Raw genomic sequence first — 23697 nt, 5'->3', positions numbered from 1 at the left:
GTAGAGAGATAAAACAAATGTTGGTGGCTTTGAGTGTGTTTTAACTTGTGATAATACAAGTCTTTGGCATTGTGGCTTTACATATATGTTCTGCGTTAGGTGGTGGGATTGTATTATAGACACAACAAGATTAGTTACTTCTTTTTCTTTTTCTTTTAAGTTTGTAGATTTATTACTTGTGCTAGTTCTGTTTGAAATTTACATGCTTCTTCTTTGTCACGCTTTTGTCTATTGGTCTCGAATTCATAATAAGACCTGATAAATTCAACAAGGATTCAACCTTCTTCGAAAGAAGCAAGTAATTTAAGCTGTAAACTAAAAGGATTTGGTTTTAACCAAGCTCTTCTTCTTTATATTCTTAATGGGATCTTTGGCTACATAATGGATAAAACAAATTCTATAACCGAACTCGAAACAAACAAAACATCACGGTCACATATACAAACAAAAACCGAAGAAGCTTCATCTCTGCCAACTCTATGTATATTCCGACTTGTCAGAACAACAATAATGGGACAATTAGAAAGAAAGAAAAAAGAAGTGAACGATCCATCAGGAGTAGAGTCATCATCAGTGCTTCCCGCAAAGAATGTTTCTGCCAAAGAAAGAAAGGCAATATAACCAAATTATACGAAGCTAATGGTGAGTTTTTGGTTATCATAACCAAATTCTACAGTTTCGACATCATATATATAAGTAGATTATAAAGTGAAGATTATTCCAACTTACGAGAGACATCCATTGCGCGGCTTTTGCTTCTTCTTCTTTTCCTTTTGTTTCACCACTGGTTTTTGCTTTTGTTTCACCACTGGTTTGATTACTGATAAATCATGGTTTTTAGGTGTTTTTAGCCATGATATAACTCTTAATTATAGAGTATTTTTGGTATTTTTAGAGTCTTTTGAGTCTTTATAGGATTTAGCATAGACGGGAGCATAATGAAGCTAAATAGAAAGATTTGGAGCTTAATCAAGCATTGAGGCTGAGCTACGAAGTTGGGAGACATGTTCAGAAGAGTGCATCGATCGACACAGCATATGCATCGATCTGATGCTAGGCCAAAGTCGAAATCGGAAGTTTTTCTCACAAGTTTTGAAGATTTACAAAGTTGACCCAGAGTTTTCCATATTTGCATTATTAGTTCCTAGACGTGTTTAGGAATATAAATAAGATTTTTATGGTCATTGTCTAGACCTAAGCTTTATTTTTCCCTGTAACTTTTGAGAGCAAAACCCTGAGAGATTTTTAGAGAGCTTTTGGAGAGAAGAATCAAGACTCCTTCAGAGAAGATTCAGAACTCCTTTTTCTTCTTCTTTTAATCTATTAATGCTATCTATTTTATTCATGATTTGTGTTCATACAATTATGTCTGAGTAGATCTGCTAGTTAGGTTTAGGGGTTCTCATTAGGGATTTCATGGATTGTTAGATCTGTTAATTTAGGATTCATTATCTTTCTTGTTCTTCACCATAGATTGTTCTTAATGCTAGATCTTTGATTAGTCATCTGGATTTAGATCTTAAGATTATTAATTGATATGAGAATATAATTGATTTTCCTGATAAAACATTTGGTGAGCAAAATTACTTTTTACAAAGAGATTTGAATTAGTGATTTTGTGAACTTATCTAAACTTGATTTTATTGATGGTTTTTAACTTGAATTTTGCAAAGAGATTTGGATTTTCTGGTTTTAAAACTTAGATAATATTTGCAGTGAGAACTGATTTATTTAATAATTGTGTTTAGAGTTCAAGAACGGTGCTTAATTATTGAATCCTGCTTGTTTAATTAATTGATCTAATTTTCCATGATTTCCTGAGAATTTCCCTAAGCCTAGCGTTTATTCCTATTGATTTACAACTCTTTTATTTTCTGTTTTTGCACTGCTATTTAAATTACAATTTTGGTTTAGCATAAGTAAAAGATTATTAAATCTATTGTGTGAATCTAGAGTTCTTGTGGATTCGATACCTAAGTACTACAATTGATCTCTTAATTTGAGAGAGTAGCTCTAGGGTAAATTTGAGCATATCAAATTTTGGCGCCGTTGCCGGGGACTCTTTTGATTCACCATTAGATTAAACTCTTTGGTTTTGTCTAAAGTTTTCTTTTTCTGTTTTACTCACACGCTTTTGTTTCTTTTCTCTTGTGTGTTTCAGGTACATGCCTAAGCCTAGCACCAGAAAAAATCCTACTGGTCCAGTTGTTAAGCTTACAAACCAAGAGTTAGGACAACTAGAGCGTAATAACACAAAAGCAGCCAAATCAGCAAAGATGGTCAACCCAATCATATTGAGACCAGATGCGGCTGGAGTTTTGAGGGATCAAGAGGGTCATGTGCGCAACGAACCAGGCCAAAAACTTGATGTTGAAGGACATGTTATTCAAGAAGAACTCGTTGTGGCCGATGGGAATGCAGATGGCGTCGATCGACGCAACGATGGCATCGATCGACGCAACCAGGAAGGCATCGATCGACGCATAGTTGGTGTCGATCGACGCAATGCCAGAGCCAATGGGGAGGCGACGGGACAACAATGGAGAGCTTTTCAAGACTCTTGCGGACATCAACAGACCAGACTTGTTCTATGAGAACCGCTCCGCAATTGTCCCTCCTCCATTCCCAAGGAATGATTTTGAGCTGAAGCCTGTCTACTTTGCTCTTGTTGGCCAAAGACCATTCCAGAACTTGCCACATGAGAAGCCTCTAGACCATATTGAGCACTTTGAGGACATAGTCACAAGCATCAAGGCTAATGGAGTCACAGAGGACTATCTCTACTGCAAGCTTTTCCCCTACTCTCTTGTTAGGGAAGCTTCTCATTGGCTAAGACAACTCAAGCCAGGATCCCTGACAACCTGACATGAAATCAAGGTGGTATTCTTGAACTACTTCTATGATGATGCGATGTCTGATGAGCTGAGGATTAAGCTCCACCTTTAGACAAGGACCAGCTGAATCTTACAAAGCTGCTTGGGTAAGGTTCAAAGCATACCAGAGGGACTGTCCACATCATGGGTTTTCAGAGGTGCAGTTGATCAGTATCTTCTTCAGTGGTATTGATTGGAGGTATCAGATGGCTTTGGATGCTGCTAGTGATGGAAACTTCAAGACAAGGTACCCAGATGACGCTGAAAAGTTGATAGAAAGATTAGCATCTAGCAACAGTACTAAGAATGCAGACTTAGAGCAGAAGAGAGCACATGAAGGCCATGATTCAAATCAGTTTGCTGTAGTGAATGCTAAGTTGGATACAGTGCACATTCTTCTAGTGGGAAAGAATTCTGTCCATTTTGCTGAAGATGTTGAGACTTTTGAGCCAAAGCTAGAGACTACAGAAGAAGGTGTCAACTATGTGTATGGAGCTGGGTATCAAAATCAGAGATTTGGTCAGAAGAATTCCTTCACAGGAAATCCAAGCAACAACTTCACTAGGAACTATGGTTCTTCTTCTTACCAACCCCTCCCTCCACCCAATTCAGAAAGCAAAATGGAATCAATGATTGGACAGATTTTGGAAGGTCAACAAAAGTTAACAGTGGACTTCAATGGGAAGATTGATTCTGTATACACTGAGCTGACTGGGAAGTTTGATGCATTAAACAATCATGTCAAGAAGATGGAGAATCAAGTGATTTAGACTGTTGGGTCTGTTAAAAGACAAGAGGAATTTATTTCTGGAAGAACAGAGTCGAACCCCAAGCATGCTTGTAATGCGATTTTGGTGAAGGAAGGAGACGAAGATCTGTCAGTTGATCCAGCATCGATCGACACTACACAAGAGCATCAATCGATGCAAACTCAATTAAGCGTCGATCGACACAATTTCAGCATCGATCGATACCCCCCACAGACAGCTACGGTTTCTGTTCCAGTTGAACTATCCAATTCACAACAAGCCTACAAGCCTAAGGTTCCTTTTCCTAAGCCTAGGAGGTCTAAGCCGAAGATTGAAGAAGCTAGATGCAAAGCTATGATGGATAAGGTGATGATAGAGATGCCTCAGTCAAGTTTTCTCCTGGTATTAAACGATATGTGAAGAGAATGGTTACTAATGGTTTGAGTCCTGAGGAAGGAGCTTTGCTTACCAAGGATGTCAGCTCAATTCTGTTGAATCAGCCTGCACAGAGGAAGAAGGATAAGAAGCGGGAGGTGGTTGCCTCTAAGGAAGTAAGTGCAGTGATTCATAGTAGGATTGCAGAGAAGTTACCAGATCCTGGAAGTTTTGTGTTAGATTGCTCTATCTCCACAGGAAGGTTTCGTCACTCACTTTGTGATCTTGGCTCTAGTATTAACTTGATGCCACATTCTGTTGCTATGAGACTTGGGATGACATATTTCAAGCCAACTAAGATCTCTCTTATCTTAGCTGATCGATCCCGCAGAATTCCTGAAGGTGTCTTAGAGGATATTCCAATCAAGATTGGAGATTGCATGATTCCCACTGACTTTGTGGTGCTGGAATATGACAAAGAGCCTAGTGATCCTCTCATCTTAGGACGCTCTTTCTTGGCTACAGCTGGTGCCATCATTGATGTTAAGAAAGGGCTCATATCTCTGAATGTGGATGATTTGGTCATGAACTTTGAGATGGACAAGCTGAGAAGAGTTCCCACTATTGATGGTCAGACATTTTCTGTGGAGATTGCTTCTGATGATGATCCACTCATAGAGCCTCATGAAGACATTACTGCTGGGTATGTCAAAGAGTTGGAGACTGTTGAGGAAGTGAGTAAGCAAGCTGTTAAGCTTGAAGATTGGAGTGGAGATCATCTAATCAGTACTAGAGACCATGATGAGGTTCTTATGCATGACAAGTCGCTGGTAGATGACGTTTTTGTAATGGAAACACGGATTTCAGAGGTTAGTTGCAGAATCGTTGAAGAAACACGAGTTACAGGCCAAGCATCGATCGATGCAGCTGTTGCATTGATCGACACACCTTCCAGAATTGGCTCGGACTTGTCCGAAACCAAAGATTCTCTAGTTGATTCCTTAGCTACAAGTCCTAGACCAGTTTTAAAGCTGAAATCTCACCATTCCACAGTCCAGAACCCACAGGTAAGGCCAAGGTATGCATCTCCTTCTCCCAAACCTTCTCCTATCATCAATAAGAATTTGAAAGGTACAAAAACTGTTTTGCAGTTAACCAAGCCACGAGATTATCGTAGAGCACTTGTTTCTTCTGTTGATGATTTTTCAGGACTTAAAAAGAAAGCCAACCATACCTAAGTACCGCCCTGGTCCTGTTCCTCATATCCTTGGCAAATCTCATGCACATACTGCCTACACACCCCCTTGGATGAAGAGGACATTCTCTCGGAAGCATTCACTGCCATGTTCCGATCCACCGGATGCCTGAGATCCGACACAGTCAAGCTAACGACTGAAAACAAGCGCTTAGTGGGAGGCAAACCACTGGTAGGTTTTTCTTTTTCTTTGTTCTTTTGAATTATTTCGCCAATCTCTTACTTGATAACACTGGGGACAATGTTGTTTAAGTATGGGGGAGGCAATTACTAACTACGTTTTTGTTTTTGAAAAAAAAGAAAAAATTTTGTTTATTGAGTCAAAATTTTGTTGGGAACTATGACTTTTCTTTTTAGTGTACTGCCTTGGTTGATTAATGCTGCAGATTGAATCAACAAATCCGACTAATGAAAAATCCAATGGCTGACCAGTGAACCAGAGACATCCAAATTTCCAACAGAATCCATAAAAGCTTGAGGTAATTTCTGTACTTTTCTTTTTACCTCATCAAGGAGATTGATGTTCATAGAGCTTGACTCATTGTTCATACCTGACAAGTAAGACTTCAGAAAAGAAAAAATTTGGTACTCCTCTTCCTTATATAAGTATTAAAATGTTTTGTCCTAAGAGCTTTGTTTTTAAAAAAAAGAAGAATAAAAGATGAGATGATTTTGATCAGTTTAGAGGGTTAGGTAAATTACCTGTGATCTCATTATTCTACTCTTGAGTCAAATGATCACACAAATCTTGGAAGCGAGGGATAGGTAAATTACCAATGACCCCGGTATTCGCTTACACCTTTGAAGAAAAAAAAAGGATAATAAAAAAAAAAGCAAAGCTCAAAGGAAGAATAAATAGAATAAGTTTGGGAGAGAGAAAGAGTACCACATGCGGTAAAAAATATGTCTTGCTTGTTATGGTATTGTACGGGAATGAGTCTAGAAGGTTCTTGACATTTATCAAATTGATGAGAACCACCGATGAAGGCTTAATGGAGGAAGTAGTGGAATTTGGTTTGAATTTGGGATGCTATGAAAGTCAACGGAGAAGTACATGGTGGTTCGATTTAGATTTATCTGCTAAGCATGTGGATTAAGGTTTGGATGATCATTGTATTACTTTAAAAAGAAAATGAGTTCCTGCGTTTTCAAACCTCTTTCACAGATGAAGTTTTTGATTTGCTTGAGGGCAAGCAAAGGCTAAGTCTGGGGGAGTTGATATATCATGGTTTTTAGGTGTTTTTAGCCATGATATAAGTCTTAATTATAGAGTCTTTTTGTTATTTTTAGAGTCTTTTGAGTCTTTATAGGATTTAGCATGGACAGGAGCATAATGGAGCTAAATAGAAAGATTTGGAGCTTAATCAAGCATTGAGGCTGAGCTACGAAGTTGGGAGACATGTTCAGAAGAGTGCATCGATCGACACAGCATATGCATCGATCGATGCTAGGCCAAAGTCGAAATCGAATGTTTTTCTCACAAGTTTTGAAGATTTACAAAGTTGCCCCAGAGTTTTCTATATTTGCATTATTAGTCCTTGGACGTTTTTAGGAATATAAATAGGATTTTTATGGTCATTGTCTAGACCTAAGCTTTATTTTTCCCTGCAACTTTTGAGAGCAAAACCCTGAGAGATTTTTAGAAAGCTTTTGGAGAGAAGAATCAAGACTCCTTCAGAGAAGATTCAGAACTCGTTTTCTTCTTCTTTTAATCTCTTAATGCTATCTATTTTATTCATGATTTGTGTTCATACAATTATGTCTGAGTAGATCTTCTAGTTAGGTTTAGGGTTTCTCATTAGAGATTTCATGGATTGTTAGATCTGTTAATTTAGGATTCATTATCTTTCTTGTTCTTCACCATAGGTTGTTCATAATGCTAGATCTTTGATTAGTCATCTGGATTTAGATCTTAGGATTATTAATTGATATGAGAATATAATTGATTTTCCTGATAAAACCTTTGGTGAGCAAAATTACTTTTGACAAAGATATTTGAATTAGTGATTTTGTGAACTTATCTAAACTTGATTTTATTGCTGGTTTTTAACTTGAATTTTGCAAAGAGATTTAGATTTTCTGGCTTTCTTTTTGATAGCAGCATCAAATACGGCTTTCACATTCTACAAAAACCATAGACCAAAGAAAAGTATATTTGTCATATTTGTGCAAGTAAAAGGGTAAACTAATATGAATGTTGAGTTTTTGAAGCTGCATTCAATGTAATATGTTGCTCCAATATGCTTGCGGAGTTCCTCTCCCTGTCACACATGAATGCTTATATCATTAAAAAAACCCCAAGCAGAAGAGAGGGTCAACATCGGTTACGATTTCTACAGGTTGAAAAATCACAGCTGTGATGTAGTTACCGGGGACAGTCCAGGATGATCAGACAAATAATGTTTGTCTTCACGAAGATCTATATATCGAAACATTGTAAGAAACATTACATATACTAAATGTGATTTTCAAGCAATACACAAGGAAATATGTTGGTTCCACTCTATCTAACCCATTTTAGTACCAACAAGTACAATGGGGACTCCTGGTGCGAAGTGCTGGAGTTCAGGGATCCACTGACCAAAATAAATACTTGACAAACATCAGAAAATCACATTTCATTATTTGTTTTCCCATTAAGAGAAAGAAGGAATACAATGTTCACAAACCTTTTTGAAAACATTCTCGTAGCTAGCTCGGCTGATCAATGAGAAAGCCAACACAAAAACATCTGCTCCTCTGTAACTCAAAGGCCTTAGTCTGTTATAGTCTTCTTGACCTGCAAATTCATAAATACAAAAATCTCAATAGTCACCGATCTTCACCGCACTATAAATTTCTCTATCCAAGGACCTCAAATGACGATGACTTAGAACTACTACACAATCCCTAAAAAAGGAGCTAACTTTGAAAAACCCTGATGAAGTTCTCGTAAAAACTGTTGGATGATTCCAACTTGTGGAAGAAGCTATCTCCTAGGAAGTTGCCAAAAGAGATAGAATAGGAAAAAGGAAAAGTTCCTAAGATTTATAAGTTGTAATATGTTAATTCTAATAGGTTTAGGAAAAGTTAAACCTATAAATATAAGAGTCTATGGAGAGGTGTTCCATAAGACTTGAGAGAGAGATTTAGTTTTTGAGAGAGTTTTCTAAATCAATAATAAGAGAGGTGTTCTTATATTTCAAGTTCTTAATTCTTAGATTTGGTATCAGAGCTAAGGTTGTAGCTCCGATCAAAGGTTGTGGAGGAGAAGCTATTCATAACCAAGTATGGGGGACGATTCAAATCCATCGCCGCGAGCCAAGAACCTTGGATCACCGTCCATCCAATGTCCGATATTAACATCGACAAACTATACTGTTTGGTCGATGCGCATGAGAATTACACTTCGAGTTAGCGAGGTGTGGGAGGCTATTGATCCTGGATCCACCGATCAGAAGATGAACGACGTAGCGAATTCTCTTCTGTTTCAATCCATCCCCGAGTCACTCATCCTGCAAGTTGGAGATCAAGGTTCGGCTAAAACCCTATGGGAAGCCATACGAGCACGTCACCAAGGTGCGGAACATGTAAAGGAAGCAAGGCTTCAGACTTTACTTGCAGATCTTGATCGGGTGACGATGAATGATACGGACTCTGTTGATGATTTTGCTGGCAAGATCTCAGGGCTAGCATCGCAGTCAGCTTCTTTGGGAGAAATCCTTGATGAATCAAAGTTGGTAAAGAAGTTCTTACAAGGACTTCCAAGACACAAATATATTTATATCGTTGCATCGTTGGAACAAGTCATAGACTTAAAGAAAACCGGATTTGGAGACATAGTTGGTCGTATAAAAGCTTATGAAGAGTGTGTAGGGGAGGAGACCCGGAGTGAAGACCAAGCAAAACTTATGTTTTCAAATTCAAACAATCAAGGAAACTACGGTGGATATCAAGGAAACAGAGGAGGCTATAACAGAGGAAGCAGTCGAGGAGGATATGGTCGAGGTGGATATGGTCGAGGGGGTTTTGGTCGTGGTAACTACAATGGAGATAGTTCTGGCAGAGGCAGGGGACGAGGAAGGTTCAATGGCCAGAATCGTGGAGGAGACACTACAGATCAAGTACAAAACCAGAAGAAAGATCTATCTAAAATAATTTGTTGGAGGTGTGATAAACCGGGTCATTACGCATCTTCATGTCAAGCGAAAGAAGTTGGCCATCAAGAGACAAATCTGAATGAAACTCATGAAGCTGATGCACTTTACGTTCATGAGGTGGTGTTCTTAAACGAGGATAAGTTGTTTCCCAAGAATTATGATGCCAACAATGAAAGTATATGGTATCTTGACAACGGTGCTAGCAACCACATGACGAGAAACAGACAATTGTTTTCTAGCCTAGATATGAGCATCACAGGGGAGATTAAGTTTGGTGATGGTTCGTTTGTCAACATTGTTGGAAAGGGATCGATTGTATTTGTGGGAAAAACGGGTGAGAGGCGATCACTCAAGGAGTTTTACTATATTCCCGACCTGTAACACAACATTATCAGTCTAGGACAAGCGACTGAATTTGGATGTGAAGTGAACATGAAGGGAGACATGTTAACTTTAAGTGATCCTGTTGGGCGGTTGTTAGTACGAGTCACAAGATCATCAAACCGCCTCTATAAGACGCCAATGGAGGTTGAGTATCCTAAGTGTCTTTATATCCAAGATAACGACACTACTCTAACATGGCATGAACGGCTGGGACATAAGTGTTGGAGTAATTAACAACATGGTAAGACAGGGTATGGTTGTTGGAATGCCACAATCGATTCATGAGAAGAATGTTTGCACTACGTGTTTAGTCGGAAAACAGACCAGAGCTGTGTTTCCAACTACAACATCTTTTCGAGCAGCTCAAGCTTTAAAGCTGATTCATGGTGACTTGTGTGGACCGATATCTCCACCAACACCAGCTAACAACCGGTATGTCTTTGTCCTTATTGATGATTTTTCGAGATACATGTGGACAATGCTATTGAAGGAGAAAAGCGAGGCTTTCGATCGGTTTAAAAGGTTTCAAGAAGGCATTGAGAAGCAGACCGGATTGTCCATCAAAACCTTTCGCACCGATAGGGGAGGAGAGTTTACCTCGCTTGAGTTTAACCGGTTATATGAAGGAAGTGGAGTCTCTAGACATTTACCTGCACCATATACTCCTCAACAGAATGGTGTAGTTGAAAGCTTGCTTAAAGCTATGAAATTTCCGAATGAACTATGGGGAGAGGCTGTACGTCATTCAACATATCTGATTAATCGAGTTCCTACCAAAGCTTTAGCGGGTCAGACTCCATATGAAAGTTTCACGACCAGAAAGCCTAACATCGAGCATCTACGAGTGTTTGGCTGTGTTGCTTATGCTAAGATCATTGGACCACATCTTAAGAAGTTGGATGATAGGTCGAGAACTTTGATCAATCTAGGGACAAAACCAGGTACAAAAGCTTATAGGCTATATGATCCAGTTACGAGAAAGGTGTTTGTAAGCAGAGACGTCGTGTTTGACGAGACAAAAGTTTGGGATTGGTCGACTGCAGAAACCAAACCAATGGAGAACCGGGAAGGTTTAAACTATCTCATAATGGGTTTGTATAAGAAGGAAATGAATATGAGAACAATCAAGATGACAATGTCGAGCATCAAAAACCGGATCAAGAACCTGCAAACCAAGAAGAAGAGATAGAAGATGAAGAAAATGAAGAACACATGGATCAAGTCGGTGAAAATCAGCAAGTTGTAACAAGATATGGACGTGTTATCAACAAACCTCGATACCTCAATGATTATGTTCTACTAGCTGAACTGGAGAGTGAACGACTTATACTTACCATAGATGGTGAACCAGAGTCTGTTTCTGAAGCTTTAAGTTTGCAAGAATGGGTTAATGCGATGAAGGCTGAGCTAAAGTCTATCGCTAAAAATAAAACCTGGGAGCTAGTTGAGAAGCCGGATGGTGTTAAACCAATAGGGTTGAAGTGGGTGTATAAAATCAAGATGAAAGCGGATGGATCATTGAACAAGTTCAAGGCAAGACTTGTAGCAAAAGGTTATGTACAACAAAAAGGAGTGGACTTCGAAGAAGCTTTTGCACCTGTAGCTCGTATTGAAACTATTCGACTACTCATTGCTATCGCAGCTTCGAAGGGATGGGAGATTCATCACCTTGATGTGAAAACCGCATTCTTGAATGGTGACTTAAACGAGCTGGTTTATGTGTGCCAACCCGAAGGCTTTGTTAAACGAGGACAAGAGGATCGAGTGTACAAACTACATAAGGCGTTGTATGGTCTACGTCAAGCTCCTAGAGCTTGGAACGTGAAGCTTGATCATGTTCTGAAGAAGATGAGCTTTAAAAGATGCATAAAGGAGCCTACTGTGTATCTCAAGGATGACAAGAAAGAAAGTCTGGTAGTGGAAATCTATGTTGATGACTTGTTTGTGACAGGAACTTCACAAAGAGTCATTGATCAGTTTAAAAGGGATATGTCAAGAGAGTTTGAGATGTCATACCTCGGCAAATTGACATATTATCTTGGTATTGAAGTAGTACAAGGAGCAGATGGGATAAGAAGAAAACAAGAAGTTTATGCTCAAGGTATACTTATCGTTACTAAGATGGGTTCGTGTAATTCAGCGCACATACCAATGGAGCCTGGTATGGAGATCTCAAAGGCTGAAAAACAATCTGAAATTGACGCCACAAGATATCGAAGAAAGATTGGGTGTTTAAGGTATCTGCTTCACACACGTCCAGACTTGGCTTTTGCTGTAGGAGTTTTGAGCCGGTATATGCAGAGTCCGAGAGAGGTACACGGACAAGCTCTTAAACACTTATTAAGGTATGTGAAAGGAACCACCAACTTAGGCTTGTTCTACAAGCGTGATGGGTTGAGTAAGGTTGTTGGATACAGCGACAGTAGTTACAAAGCTGATATTGATGATGGAAGATGTACTGGAGGTCATGTGTTTTATCTTGGTTCATCGTTAATCACTTAGACCTCACAGAAACAACACATAGTGGCGATATCATCATATGAAGCTGAGTTTATGGCAGCTACAGAAGCAGCAAAGCAAGCAATATGGTTGAAGGAGTTGCTAAGAGAAGTACTTAGTCTAGATGAGAAGATCTTACTAAGGATTGATAACAAGTCAGCCATAGCTCTAAGTAAGAATCCAGTGTTTCATGGAAGGAATAAGCACATACTCACAAAGTATCATTTTATTCGTGAATGTGTGGAGAATTATAAGATAGAAGTGGAGCATGTTCCTGGTGAGGAACAGAAGGCGTACATCGTTACTAAGCCACTGGCGAGAATCAAGTTCAGAGAAATGCGGAATCTGATCGGAGTACAAGAGATTAAAGCACCCGAAGTTCAAGTTGGAATTAAGGGGGAGAATGTTGGATAATTCCAACTTGTGGAAGAAACTATCTCCTAGGAACTTGCCAAAAGAGATAGAATAGGAAAAAAGAAACGTTCATGAGATTAATAAGTTGTAATATGTTAATTCTAATAGATTTAGGAAAAGTTAAACCTATAAATATAAGAGTCTATGGAGAGGTGTTCTATAAGACTTGAGAGAGAGATTTAGTTTTTGAGAGAGTTTTCTAAATCAATAATAAGAGAGGTGTTCTTATATTTCAAGTTCTTAATTCTTAGAAAAACGAGCTGAAATTTGATAAGACCTAGAAGGATTTTCAACAAAAAAAAAGTAACAAAATTGGAGATGCCCAGAAGAAGAATTTGATGGAAATCGAGGATACAAGTTACGAGACTGTGAGAAACCCAGAAGAATTTTGCTAATCGATTACAAGGATATGAGGGGTTTACAGTAGGGAATTTGTTGCTAGTGTAGCAGATGAGCATACAAGTTTTCCCAATGGCATCATCTCCTACAGTCACACATTTGATGAATTTTGAAGCACTCGAAGCCATTCTACAGAGAAAGAGAGCGAAAGGGAGAGAGAGAAACATAACCCTTAGAAGAGTCTCTCTCTAGAGGTAAATGAAGTGATTACTAACTTTGCACCCAAGTAGTAATTTATAAACCCTTTCTCTATTAAGAAAAAAACTCAACTCTCTCATTTTTTCTCTTTTCTTTCAATATTTACAAAAATTTTTTTTTTTTTTTTTTTGTCTCACTCGTTTTTGGTTTAAACTTTGAAGACTGAAGAGAGGGAAATAAGAAGGGCGGCTTATCACATGATCTATCTATTGCATCATCCAGTCCCACATGACAGTTTCTAAATTGTTTTTAAAGAGGATACTAATCACATTCCTTTAGATACCTGAAGTTGCTTTTCCTTGGTCCTTATTGTTTAATGGTAGCACTATTTTCATCAATATTTGTTACATTTTTCCCTTATTTCTTGGTTAGATTCTCTCCCATTACCATTTAACATTTTACTTTGTTGTAGAAAAGATAGAACAAAACTTGGTTAAACACAAAAAACAGTTAGAGAAGGAGAAAGATATACCTTCCAACAATCAAAATCATAGTTAGAATCTTCTTTCTTTTTTAAATTTACAACAACATAATTAATCAATGGATTTAAAGTAAGTAAGAAACTTGGAATGGAGCCATGCCTGTTCATAGACCTGCGCCTCGTAGGTCTTGCTAACTCCGTTGTCTCCGTCACTGACATCCAAAACTAACCGGAAATTAATACCGGCGACGACCTGCATGTTGCCGGAAACAACCGTTTGAAACTTGAGTCCCGAGTTGTTCTGTTTATTGAACTCGGAGACAGCAAACTTGGAGATGACATCAAAGCGAGGGTCCTTAATGTCTTTGATGGGAAACCAACCACTAATAGAGTGACTTGGTTATCTAAATCAATAATTGAGTCTGTAAATGGTTTGGTTCAATATAAACCGGATACATGATCTATCTTGAGTATAAACACAGAGTCAAAGTGTATTGTACACAACACATTGAATAAACCAGAAGATATTTTTCTATTTCAATCTGTAACAAACTTTTCTCTATTATGGTATCAGAGCGTTGAATCTCAAAATTCAACCGATTCTTCCATTGTTTCCGGCGAATCTAAGCTCAAATCAGCTCAGATCTTCAATGTCTCTTCCCAATTCTTCGTTTTTCAACTAAATCAAACTTTCCTGATGGTTACCACTCGCAAAGTGAGTCGTCGCACGGTCAGAGCACCTTCATCAGCTCGTCGACCGGTGAATCGCGATGATTCTTCCCCAAAGAGGCAACCACAAGCACCAGAGACGTTACCGCAAGTTGTTCAAGCAGTTTCGTTAACTCAAACAATTCCACTAGTTCTTCAAAGTTTTGCATCTTCGAATGAGTCTCCGGATAGCATCCATTCTCCGTTCTACCTCACAAATAGCGACAGTCCTGGTATCTCTATCATCTCTGATGTATTAGATGGTACAAATTATGATGACTGGAGTATTGCGATGAAAACTGCTTTAGATGCGAAGAACAAGCTTGCATTTATTGATGGATCTTTCGCTAGACCTGCTGAATCTGATCCCATGTTTAGGATTTGGTCATGATGTAACAGTTTGGTGAAATCTTGGCTTCTTCACTCTGTAGCGAAGCAAATTTATAAAAGTATTTTATGCTTTGATGATGCTTCGGAGATTTGGCAAGATCTTAAGACACAATTTCATATCACTAATCTACCACGATCCTATCAACTATCTCAGCAGACTTGGTCTCTTCAACAAGGATCTATGGATTTATCTACATATGATACAACATTAAAGACTCTATGGAATGAGTTAGATGGAGCTAATTGTATAAAAACCTGCAGAAAATGTGATTGTTGTAAGGCGACAGAACAGAAAGAAGATCATGCTCGAGTGATCATGTTCTTCGTTGGCTTAAACGAATCCTACTCAGTTGTGAGGAGTCAAACAATCATGAAGAAGCATATTCCAACTCTATCAGGAATCTACAATCTGCTTGATCAAGATCACAGTCAACGGACCATTACCCCTGTTCAGAACGCAATTGCTTTTAATGTTGTTGTTGATATGGTGCAGCCCTCTGCTAATGCTACATACAACAACTACAAGACTCAAGGACATAAGGTTATTTGCTCTCACTGTGGTTATACTGGACATATGGTTGAAAAATGCTACAGAATTCATGGTTATCCGATAAGCTTCAAGCACATGAACAAGAACCAATCTGACAAATCGACTTCTGATAAACAACTGGTTCCCAGTAAACCAGTCATTGCTCAGCTTGCTTTGACAGATTCGACTTCTAATGATTACCTTGCAGGCATGATCAAGACTCTCACTAAATATCAGATTCAGGGGGTCATTGATTACTTTAACTCTCAGTGTTAAACCATTCTGAATCAGAATCCTTCATCTTCAGGAGCAACCATCACCGCATTACCTGGTATGGCTTTCTCTAACTCCACTTTAAAATTTGTTGGAATGTTGAGAGCTACTAGAAGCATTTTATCCTCTGAATCATGGATCATTGATAGTGGTGCTACACACCATGTTTGTCATGATAAGACTTTATTCTCAAGTCTTTCAGACACTGTAAATAATTCAGTGACTTTACCAACTGGTTTTGGAGTTAAGATCACAGGGGTTGGTACAATAAAGCTGAATGAGTTTCTGCTGTTGAATAATGTCTTGTATATTCCAGATTTCAGACTGAATCTTCTCAGCATAAGTCAGTTAACAAGAGATCTGGGTTGCAGAGTGACATTTGATGAGACTTCTTGCATCATACTGGATCCTACCAAGGGGTTGACGATTGGAGCGGGTGAACAAATTTCAAATCTCTATGTCCTGGACGTTCGAACCATTTCACAGCAGACTTCTCAGCAAAAGGAATGTTATACTAATGTTGTCATTGATTCAAGTTTGTGGCACAATAGGCTAGGCCATCCATCTGAATATAGAACTGATTTGGTTACAGATGTACTTGGTTTTAAACAGAAGAATAAAAGAGATTTTAATTGTGCTATCTGTCCAATTGCTAAACAGAAACGACTTTCATTTCCTTCCAAGAATAATATTTGTGATTCTGCGTTTGATCTTTTACATATTGACATATGGGGACCATTTGCAACACCAACAGTGGAAGGATACAAGCATTTTTTGACTATTGTTGATGATCGCAGTAGAGTGACTTGGGTTTACTTATTAAGAAGCAAGTCAGATGTGTTACAGGTTTTTCCTGATTTTCTGGAGATGATTGAAGTTCAATATGGAGCTGTTGTAAAGGGTGTTAGATCTGAAAATGCACAGGAATTAAAGTTTACAGAGTTATTCAGGAAGAAAGGCATTTTTTCTTATCACTCTTGTCCAGAAACTCTAGAGCAGAACTCAGTTGTAGAACGCAAACACCAACATATATTGAAGGTGGCTAGATCGCTTATGTTTCAAGCTCAGATCCCTGATGAGTATTGGGGAGATTGTGTTCTCACTGCATTTTTCTCATCAATAGACTACCTACACCTCTTCTCAAAGAACAGTCTCCTTATGAAGTTTTAAACTCAAAGAAACCTGATTATAGTGGCTTGCGTGTTTTTGGATGTCTTTGTTACAGTTCTACATCAACAAAAGGACGGACGAAGTTTCAACCAAGAGCCAAAGCATGTGCTTTCCTAGGCTATCCTGCAGGATATAAAGGATATAAGCTTCTGGATTTGGAATCAAATTCTATTCATATATCAAGAAATGTGGTCTTTCATGAGACTATTTTCCCCTTTGCAAAAGGTACTTCTGATTCTCTTTCTGATATTTTTGGGAGCATTGATGAATCTTCAGTTGGCAATTCTGATAGTATTGACCCTATAGTTATGAGTGGTGAATCTTCTACAACGAGTCATAGTGTAGATCCTATAGTTCAGAGTGATGAATCTCCTATAGTGAACCCTACACGTGCTGAACCTGCGGTTTTGAGTGGTGAATCTCTGACAGATATCAGCACTGCTACAGATTTTGTCCCTGCAGATTCGGCTCCAGATATCAATTCGACTAAACGACCAGTCAAAGCACCTTCCTACTTACAAGATTACTATTGTAATCTGAATGCTACTGGAGTGGAGTATCCCTTATCAGACTATATGAGCTATGATAAGCTATCTGAACCTTATAGAGCTTATATCTGCTCTGTTACAAAGTATGCTGAACCAAGCTCTTTTTCTCAAGCAAAGAAGTTAGATGATTGGCTTAAAGCGATGAATGCAGAATTACAAGCTTTAGAAGGCACAACTACATGGGATGTTGTTTCCTTGCCTCCTAATAAGCATTTGATTGGTTGCAAATGGGTTTATAAAGTTAAACTTAATGCTGATGGAACCCTAGAGCGGTACAAAGCTCGATTGGTGGCTAAAGGTTATACACAACAAGAAGGCATTGATTTTGTCGATACTTTTTCTCCTGTTGCGAAGATGACAACAGTAAAGACACTACTTGCTGTTGCTGCTGCAAAGAAGTGGAGTTTACATCAACTAGACATCTCCAATGCTTTTTTAAAATGGAGAACTCGATGAGGAGATCTACATGACATTACCTCCAGGGTATACATCAAAAGAAGGGGGAGTATTACCTCCTAATGCTGTTTGCAAATTGAAGAAGTCAGTTTATGGACTAAAACAAGCTTCAAGACAGTGGTTTCTAAAATTTAGTTCCACACTAATGTCTTTGGGGTTCAAGAAGTCGCATTCTGATCATACATTGTTCACAAGAACTGTCAAAGGTAAATATGTTGCGGTTCTGGTTTATGTAGATGATATTGTCATTGCCAGCAATGATGATGTAGAAGTTGTTGTTTTAAAGGAAGAACTACATAAAGCTTTTAAGCTTAGAGATCTGGAGACATTACAATATTTCCTTGGACTTGAAATTGCAAGATCAGCCTCTAGAATCACCATTTTTCAGCGTAAATACGCTTTGGACATCTTGGAAGAAACAAGTTTGTTGGCATGTAAGCCTTCTTCTATTCTAATGGATCCTAATTCTAAGTTGGTTATAGGATGGAGATGAACTGGTTATGGATGATCCTGCTTCTTATCGTCGTTTGATGGGAAAGTTGATGTACTTGACCATTTGATAACTCTCTAATTTACATGTTTTAAGCATCTTTTTTGGTCCATATTTTGCATTATATTTACCCTAACCTTAACATTTTTAGGTCATTAACTGTAAGAATTCGCATTTAGGCCATTTAGGGTGTTGCATTCTTGCATTTGCACATTTTGGATGAAAACAGGTGCTTTAGAGCCTAAAATGGGGAGAAACAAGGTCAAATCCGAGCATGTACCTGAAGAAGCTATCGAGCAGGAAGAACAGTCCGAACCTCAACCCGATCGAGGAGGATCCGAGAGCAGGAAGAACAACCCGAAGACCTATCCGATGAGTAACCCAACCTCATCCTCGTGCACCTCATCGAGCAGACCCTCGGGCAGGACTGGGAAGCTAGGTTAAAAGGATTTCCATATATAAACCCCCCTCTTCTTCCTCTCGTCCTAGCACGTCGCAGACACTCAACACAGAGAGCGAGGGCTTCTGAGAGAGATCTTGAGCGACTCAAACACTTTTTCCACATTGTTAGGATTTATTTTACATTTCTTTTGCTATCCTTTTTAGATTTCGACTTTGTACTCTTTTACTTCTATCTTATTTTCAATACAATGCAATTTTCGTTTATCTTCGTTTTTATGTTTTCTGCAATGAGATCTGAGTAGTGAAACAAAGTTTCTAGGGATGGGATAGACAATTATGTGTTCTTGATTGGTTAGGATGTCTTAGCTTGGTTTTTTATGTTATATAAGTTCCTTTCTAGATTGGTGTTCTTAATGCTATCAATAGACCGAGAGGTTGAGATTAGATCTAGGGTGTTTTGCCATCGAGAGATGTTGTTGAAATGCTTAAATCAATCAATGCTAGAGATATACTCACTTAGCCTAAGAGATTAGATGTGTAAGGAGTTTATTGACAATAATGAATCGGTTTGTACTGCCTGCTTGGTCATGTTTCTCCAATGAGAGTTGGGTAGGGAAGTGATCAAGGTTGATTGTTTCTATCACGAGAGTGTTTTAACAAGATTTTAGAGATTCATTGTCTAGGGAATATTTGCTTGAGGCATGTAGGACATCCATACTGGTCAGGAACACTTAGGAGTCGATTACCCCATCCTTAGGAGCTTTTGCATCTTGATTCTTTACGTTTTTATTCATAACTCGACCCTATACCCAAACTAGTACTCGATCACCAACTTCGTGTACACCTTAGAGCTGTTCATACTCTTCTTGTTTACCCGATCACTCCACCCGATCCTGTACTCGAATGCCTGCATCGAGTGCTTAGGTCGTGTGGTTCTTGTTTATTTATTCTCTTTTAATTATTTTAGGATTGTTAGATCAAACCTCATTATTGCTTGGCTTGACTTGCATAGTTATGATCATATCTCATCTCCTAGCATAACAACCATTTTGATTGATAACCCTTTGTACTACAACTGCATAGGAAATTGATACCATGGGTGAAAATCCTGTTATTAATTTGGCGCCGTTGCCATTTGGTTGAATTTAATTTGCTACGTTTAAGATTTCAGCACTTGCTAGATCAAGGCACAGTTGGAGAAGGTCTTTTCTACTCTGCAGATTCAAACTTTGTTCTACAGGGATTCACTGATGCAGATTGGGGATCGTGCAAGGATACTAAGGGATCTACGTCTGGATACTGTATGTTCCTTGGCTCATCTTTGATCTCATGGAAATCTTTAAAGCAACAAGTGGCTTCTCATTCCTCGGCTGAGTCAGAGTACCGAGCTATGCAGTATGCTGTAAGAGAAATTTCCTTGTTGGTGAACTTGCTTAAAGAGTTTCAGGTAATGCAGTATAAAACAGTTGCTTTCTATTGTGACTCAACTGCAGCGAATCACATTGCTAATAACTCTGTGTTTCACGAGAGAACAAAACACATTGAGGTGGATTGTCACATTGTTCGTGATAGGATTGAGAGTGGTTTGATCAAAACTTTTCACATCACTACATATCAGCAATTAGCAGATGTGTTTACTAAACCTCTTTATCCAGCTCAGTTTAGGTCTCTCATTTCCAAGATGGCTCTTAAGTCTATCTACTTGCCATCTTGAGGGGGAATAATAGAGTGACTTGGTTATCTAAATCAATAATTGAGTCTGTAAATGGGTCGGTTCAATATAAACCAGATACATGATCTACTTGAGTATAAATACAGAGTCAAAGTGTATTGTACACAACACATTGAATAAACCAGAAGATATTTTTCTATTTCGATCTGTAACAAACTTTTCTCTATTAACCACCACAAAGCGTACCTTCCTCCCGCTCCTTCATCATCTCTTCCATGACTCTCTTCTCATGATCATCTCTTCCCGCGCGTATGCATGTTCTTCTTTTTTTTTTTTTTTTTGGATCACCATCAGAAATTAATTAAATATTTTGAGTACATTTATTGATAAATCGAATAAACATATCTACTACAAACCAAATTAATTTTGAACGAACCAAATTATTTTCAATAGATTTTGTAAGAGAGATTTTATTGTATTTTCTAATATATTTTTCTTTATTTTCCAACGTAAGTAAAATAAATTTATGATATGGATTTTTTTTTTCTTTTTCAAATGAATTATTAACCAGTCAATTTTGTTGTTTTTTTCCGTCTAATATAAGGTTAACCTTAATTACTTTTGAAGCCCAAATTAGATTTTGTCACAGAATTTTCTGTTTAAATTGCAATATGTTCTACATTTTTAGAACAAACGTATATGTGTATTTATTTATATTAGAAATAATATAGGTTAACTACAGTAGGCATATTATTTTCTTCCTTGTGTATTTCTCTTAAGAGTAGTGGTTAGTAGTTACATGAAACAACCTGATCCGTTTTCTTTATTTATAATAATTTAATTAAATATCTCATAATATTTAGGGTGAATTAGGTGAATAACCAAAAAAAAAAACTAACAAAGAATATAGCCACTTATTTGAAAAAATTAGAAAATTAGGATCAAAGGTATGGTAAATTACATCCAGCGGTGGTCCAGCGATTCTCCAGCGGTGGTCCAGCGATTCTCGGCGGTGGTCCGGTGGTGGTCCAGTGATTCTCCGGCGATGGGCGGGCGGTTCACCGGCGATAGTTTAGAGGTTCTCCGGCGGTGGTCCGGCGGAACCTCAGCGGCGGTCCGACAAAACCCAGGCGGTGGCCCGGCGGAACCCCAACGGTGGTCCGGCTAATCCCCGGCGGTGGTCCGGCGGAACCCCGGCGGTGGTCCGGCGGTGGGGTGGTGGTAGTAGGAGGGGAGGTGGTTTGTGGTGGTAGTAGGAGGGGAGGTGGTTTGTGGTTGTAGAGGTAGGGACAAATTGGTATATATTGTATATTATACATAGAATATATTAGATGTATGGTTAGAATAGTTACTCACTTAATTTTAATTTTTTTTTTGGTTATACCTGCCAATTCCCCTAATATTTAAGTACAATCCAAACAATTAACCAACAACAGATTAATATAAAGCAAACATCAACATGCACAACGGAAACATATAAACCAAACTATCATCCTAACCAAGGTTCCAACAACAAAATAACATAACAATAATACAACCGAGACCCTAAATCACCATCCTCTTCATCGCCATGATTCCACGCTAAACATGCATTATTTGCACCACAAACACAATGAGATGTGTGAGTATTACCAGAAATACCTATNAATTAAACCAACACAACCACAACTCATATTATGCACAGCGGAAACATACAAAAATAATACCAAACCAAGATATCATTAATACGATAATATTCCTAACCATTCTATCCAACAACCTGACAAGACTCTAACCAACATCACACAAATGAGATCCTAGATCATCCTCCTCCTCATCGCGATGATTCCACGCTATACATTCATTACTTTCACCTCAAACACAATGAGATGCGTGAGTATTACCAAATATACCTATTGAGGCGATCCTCCCATCTACGAGCTATACACATAAGCAAATCAAGAGTACAACCACAAATAAAACATAACAAACCAGTCATTAAATAGAACACCCAATAACACATTTACCACACCTACACATCATCACACAAAACAAGTCATACAACCCAATCGCTTAGATAAGCCATGGTCACACACTCACCTTAACAAGCTTGCTGATTCTAACAACAAATACAACCAGTAGAGACTCTCCTTGCGTCTGCAAAACTCCAGCCACGCCCTACCACAAGCCACACAGCCTAAAACAACCTTGAAGCAAACTGGACAGAAACATCAAAAAAGAATAGTCTCAAAGATGAAACCGTAAAATAAAAACCAACCATTAACTATCAAATCCCTCCGGTGGAAAGCTTTTCCAGACGTCAAGAAGCTCCCAACAAAATCTGGTGCCGATCAGAAACTAGACGAGACTACAATCTTAGTTAAAATCCTTGATGGTCCTAACTGACATCTGAGAAAACGTGTCTCACAAAATTGCCAATAACTCATTGATTTTAAATCCAAATCCACTTTTGTAAAAAGAAGAATGACGATGAAAGGCTTGGGAATAACTCTACCAAATTTCGTTACCTTTGACGACTATTTGATATGTCGAAACCGTTTCTTTCTGTAGACTAATGATTATGCTCCTGCTCCTTCTCTCCGATCAACAAAATGTCGACCACAACACACCCAAAAGAGAGAATAAGAGGCATCGACTTGATAAATAATAGGGTTTCTGGTTTAATTTATTTACCTAAAATGAAATTAATTAAACCATTTTTTGATTTAATTAATAAATCAACGAGATCAGTAAACTAACCGGAAATTAAACTGACTCCACACCAATTTTCGATATAAGCCACAATATTTCATTATTTACACATAAGTAATTTCTTTGCTCATAGTTTTATTATGTTTTTTTTCATCTTTTTCTTATGTTTTGCTTATATTTTTTTTAGTATGCCTAAACATATATTTCAAAAACTAAAAGAGATTTAAACCAATAATTTACAATTAAAAAATATAGTGTTTGCCTTGTCTATCAAGATGATGTATAATACATAATATACATAGAAATGTAATGTGTTTTTTTTATATCAAAATTTGCTAATAATACATCATAAGTTTTTCTTGGTTAATGTGTTTTTTCCGTTCTTGCTATTTTGGTAAAAAAATACAGTTTTCTGAAAAGAAACCCTTTTCTATTTACCGTAAAAAAAAAGACCATTTAAATTTCAAAATAAATTAAAATAAATAACTTTTATGCTATTAGTTTTCATTTGTTTCAAAAGTTTGTTCATTAGATTTGAGCATTGGTTAATTTTCTCTATTAAAACAAACTTGAGATCAGTTACATGTATCGTATAATTGCGTATGCAGGTCTGGTGATTTGATCCATTTCGTCGCGAAATTAGGGTTTTGATTTTAATTTCT

The sequence above is a fragment of the Camelina sativa genome, chromosome 9 (assembly GCF_000633955.1).
Source record: "Camelina sativa cultivar DH55 chromosome 9, Cs, whole genome shotgun sequence".
In the NCBI taxonomy this organism is placed as follows: Eukaryota; Viridiplantae; Streptophyta; class Magnoliopsida; order Brassicales; family Brassicaceae; genus Camelina; species Camelina sativa.
This window is presented reverse-complemented; position numbering follows the sequence as displayed.